We start from the raw sequence: 5,868 nt of genomic DNA, 5'->3' as shown, positions 1-5,868 counted from the left end.
GAATCCAGCAATGTCAATTATATTATCCTAACTTTAGTTTGAGGTATTATTTATTACAAAAAAGTTAAGTATTCTGGTTTTCCCACACATCTCCTTGGGACGGTTGGTGGGGGGTGTGGGGGAGGGAGGGACCGACCGACCATCTGTTACCCTGTGAAGAACATTTTTTTTTTTATTAACTGAAGATATTTGTTTTAGCTCATAAAATTCATACAAATTACCCGGTCAGAATATAATTTACATTGCTGGAATTCTTATAATTTGATGATCATTTTGAATATAAACATCATATATTTTGCATTAGACATACAAATTTTAGATAAAATGTTTTCTGAGTAAATACTGTATGTTATCTTTTGTGCAAAATATATGACATTTATATTCAAAATATTCCTGGTCTTACAAGGAATCCAGCAATGTCAATTATATTATCCTAACTTTAATCTGAGGTATTATTTAATACAAAATGTTAAAATTTATTTTTTTCACCCCACATCTCTTGAAGGGAGGATTGGTGGGGGGTGGGGGGGAGGGTTGGGACTGACCGTGTGGTTGGAAGAGGGGGGAGGCAAGGTGGGGTACTTTGATTGACAGATAGTGTCGTGAAGATTATTTTTTTTTTATTAACTGAAGATATTTGTTTTAGCTCATAAAATTCATACAAATTACCCGGCCAGAATATAATTTACATTGCTGGAATTCTTATAATTTGGTGATCATTTTGAATATAAACATCATATATTTTGCATTAGACATACAAATTTTAGATAAAAAAATTTTCTGAGTAACTATGTTATCTTTTGTGCAAAATATATGACATTTATATTCAAAATATTCCTAGTCTTACAAGGAATCCAGCAATGTCAATTGTATTATCCTAACTTTAGTTTGAGGTATTATTTATTAAAATTTAGTGGTTTTCCCAAAAAATTTCTCAGAGAGGGAAGAGCCAGCAGTGTAGTGTGAGAAGAGGGGGAGAGAGTCGAGTCCATTATTTGAATGGACATTAACTTGGCGACTGTATTTCTCTATTTCTCTTAAGTATTAATTGTGTGCATGTACCATCATAAAATTAAGATTTTATTTTTACTACAACATAGTTATGTGTCTTCAAAAAGTGGAGTTTGGGGGTCGGGCCGGTTTCTATTGGAATTAATCCCATATGTTCTGTTGTTCACTTAACACGGGACCCTCTGGGTTCTATTGACGGCGTTAAGTGGGGTACAACTGTACATTAAAGGTTAAGTGCTCAGTCACACTGTATCCATTCCTTATTATTTATTACTTTCACTGGACTGTATCCATTCATCATTATTCATTACTTTTACTGTACTGTATTTCATTGTAGATTTTTTATTAAAAATTTTTTTTATTTTTTATTTTTTTGTGTTTTGTTATCTATGTCGGACTTACGACCTGGATTTGGGTCCCTAACCCCGTCGTAAGTCGGGGTCTAGGTGTATATAAATTATATATATATATATATATATATATATATATATATATATATATATATATATAAATATATATATATATATATATATATATATATATATATATATATATACACAGATAGACCCCGACTTTACGACGGCGGGGTTAGGGACCCAAATCCAGGTCGTAGTCCGACATGGTCACAGTAAGTCCGACATAGATAAATTTTTTTTTTTTTTTTAATAAATAATCTACAATGAAATACAGTACAGTGAAAGTAATGAATAATGAGGAATGGATACAGTACAGTGAAAGTAATAAATAATAAGGAATGGCTACAGTGTACTGAGCACTTTCCTTTAATGTAGTCAGCTGAATGCACATGGGCCCCATAATTTTCTAATTATACATGGAGACTACATTAATGGAAACGTTTCGGTATAGAAATGCGGCGCCATTTGAAAAAATAAAAAATAAAAATCAGAGGCGGTCGAAGTCCCACGGTCGAAGTCCCGACGGTCGTAGTCGAGTAGTCGTAAGTCGGGTCTGTATATATATATATATATATATATATAATAGAAACTTCACTTAACGCGATCAATTGAACCCAGAGGGTCCCTGCTAAGTGAAATCTGCCAAGTATGAACAACAGAACATATGGGATTAATTCCAATAGAAAACCGCCCAACCCCAAACTCCACTTTTTGAAGGCACATACCTATGTTGTAGTAAAAATAACATCTTAATTTTATGATGGTACATGCACACAATTAATACTTAAGAGAAATAGATAAATACAGTCGCTGAAGTTAATGTCCATTCAAATAATGGACTCAACTCCTCCCCTTTCACACTACACTGCCGGCTCTTCCTCTCAGAGAAATTTTTGGGGAAAACCACTAAATTTTAATAAATAATAATTTCAAACTAAAGTTAGATAATAATTGACATTGCTGGATTCCTTGTAAGATCAGGAATATTTTGAATATAAATGTCTCATATTTTGCACAAAAGATATCATAGTTACCTAGAGAAAATTTTATCTAAAATTTGTATGTTTAATGCAAAATATATGATGTTTATATTCAAAATGAACACCAAATTATAAGAATTCCAGCAATGTAAATTATATTCTGACCGGGTAATTTGTATGAATTTTATGAGCTAAAACAAATATCTTCAGTTAATAAAAAAAATAATCTTCACAACACTATCTGTCAATCAAAGTACCCCACCTTGCCTCTCTTCCAACCGTGCGTCAGTCCCAACCCTCCCCACCCCCCCACCAATCCTCCTTCCAGGGTTTTAACATTTAGTATTAAATAATACCTCAGATTAAAGTTAGGATAATATAATTGACATTGCTGGATTCCTTGTAAGACTAGGAATATTTTGAATATAAATGTCATATATTTTGCACAAAAGATAACATAGTTAATTTGAGAAAAATTTTATCTAAAATTTGTATGTCTAATGCAAAATATATGATGTTTATATTCAAATGATCATCAAATTATTAGAATTCCAGCAATGTAAATTATATTCAGACCGGTAATTTGTATGAATTTTATGAGCTAAACAACATTCAGTTAATAAAAAAAATAATTCTTCACGGGTAACAGATGGTCGGTCGGTCCTCCTCCTCCCCCCCCCCACCAACCGCCCCAAGGAGATGTGTGGATAACCACTAAATTTTAATAAATAATACCTCAAACTAAAGTTAGGATAATATAATTGACATTGCTGGATTCCTTGTAAGATCAGGAATATTTTGAATAAATGTCATATATTTTGCACAAAAGATAACATAGTTACTTGAGAAAAAATTTTATCTAAAATTTGTATGTCTAATGCAAAATATATGATGTTTATATTCAAATGATCACCAAATTATAAGAATTCCAGCAATGTAAATTATATTCTGGCCGGGTAATTTGTATGAATTTTATGAGCTAAAACAGGCAGTCAGGCAGGGTGGCGTGGTGGGGCAAATCTAAAAATAGCGCTCGACAGGACACTCACCGCCAGATATGTGGAAAATCCGTGTTAAGTGAAAGTTCATACTCTGGCGCAGGCAATCACAGATATGATAAAACGCTATATGAAACCGCCAAGTAGGGTAATACTGTATATATAAATATATATATATAAATTATATATATATAAATTATATATATATATAAATATATATATATATATATATATATATATATATAAATATATATATATATATAAATATATATATATATATATATATATATATATATATATATATATATATATATATATATATAAATATATATATATATATAAAATATATATATATATAAATATAGATATATAAATAAATATATAAATATATATATATATATATATATATATATATATATATATATATAATATATATATATATATAAATATATATATATATATATATATATATATATATATATATATATATATATATATATATATATATATATATATATATATATATATATATATATATATATATATATATATATATATATATAGTATACAGTCAACTCACATTACGCGGGTCCGCATTCCGCGGTTCACCGTTAACGGTGCCTTGCCAGAACCTAACATGCTCACATTCCGCGGTCGTGAATACCATTACGCCGAGAGTGTCCGCGACGCTATTTTAGATTTGCCCCACGCCACCACCAACCCGCCTCGCTTGCCTGCTCTCCGCTTTGGGCAAGCGGCGCGTAAGGTTACGCAGTGTGTCTTTGTTTGCTATCACTGATATATGATAAAACGCTATGAAAAACCATAGGGCGGCATGAAAAATTTCATCTCTATCTTTACGGGAAAGAATTCACTATCATGACTTCCATCGCTACAAAGAGCTAACGATCATCTTCAGTCTGAAGTTGGCAAACCATCGTGATATACTGGTGATCCTACGATGCAACAGTACAATTTCACGTCCAACACATCAAAGGAAGTGGCTGGGCCACGGCAGACATACTGTCTAATAACCCCTGCCTGCTCAAATCTCTGAAGAAGAGAACTGCAGAGGGATTCATCAACTATGTGGTTGCCAACGGGATCCTGAAAGCTATGACACTCCGAAATTCTCGAAGAATCAGGGAAGGATCCGACTATAAGAGCTTTCAAAGACGCCACTCACCAAGAATGACTGGACGGATAAATCCAACGGAGCCTTTTCAAACACGTGACGCAGAATTTACATCAAACGAGACTGTGGTTGAGGGATCCCAGATCGTAATGCCCCAAACACGCAACACGCACAATGCAACTCGCACATGAGACACACCTGGGAATGGTCAAGACCAAGGCGCATTCGAGGCAAGGTATGGTGGCCAACTATCAACAAGGACGGAGAAGGCAATCAGGACAATGCATCCCATGTGGGCCAAACCTCGACATAAAAAACAAGCCAATCCGCAATGGTTCCAGAGAAGGGCCGTGGGAGGTAATCCACGTGACATATGCGTGGACCGTGCTCCTAGTGGTGACTATGTGCTGGGAATCATCGGCGAGGATCCCAGTGGCCAGAAGCCTGTGGTCAAACTATCAATAATACCGACAGTCAAGCATGGCCCTGATCGAATGCTGCATCACACACAGCATCCCAGCAGTCATTGTGTTAGAGAACGGACCACAGTTCAGAGCCAAGGAGTTTGCACAATTCTGTGAAGAATGGGAATAAAACACCACAAAGTGACATCTATATCATCCCTACAATGGGGGAAATCATGTTCTTCTAACCATGTTGAAAGCACTCCGAGCGATGCATACCGAGGGAAAGATTGAGACAACTCGTAAATTCTGATGCACTACAGAACACCCCTCACTCGATGACAGAAAGAGACGCCAGCCAAAACCCTCATGGGAAGGAACATCAAGGTGAAACCCCCAAGTGAGTCATGACTTAGAAGATACAAGGACATGTTGATGTGGTAATGCAAGAGAGAGAAGAGAAAAGGAGAAACTGAAACTCCGGACAGACAACCGGAATAAGTCCAAACTAGTGGAATTGAGACCAACTGATCAAGTGCCCTGAAGCTAAACTAGGAAAGTACAAGCTCAACTAATTATGATCCTAAACCGTGGACGATAAGTGAAAGGCGAGGAAATTCAGATACTTAAGACGAGGACCCAAGAAGATATTACGTAGCACATCCCAGATGAGAAGAATTCAGGAGATGCCAAGGAGGAAATGACGGCAGCGGAGATAGTGACACAGACGGAAGCCACAAAGCAGCCGAGAGAACCGGCTAACACTCATCGAAACTGAAAACAAACCAAGCCGCCAAACACTGAGGACAGGGATGGATGAGTCCAGGTAGGACGAGAACAGCGAGGAGGAACTGGCTGCTAGGGCGTAATTACCGCCAGACTATAGTAAACTGGAAGAAATACCAGGATGGAGCTGAAGACTTC

Source organism: Homarus americanus, unplaced genomic scaffold (genome assembly GCF_018991925.1).
Source record: "Homarus americanus isolate GMGI-L3 unplaced genomic scaffold, GMGI_Hamer_2.0 scaffold6317, whole genome shotgun sequence".
NCBI classification, from domain to species: Eukaryota; Metazoa; Arthropoda; class Malacostraca; order Decapoda; family Nephropidae; genus Homarus; species Homarus americanus.
Note: the sequence above shows the minus strand (reverse complement) of the source record.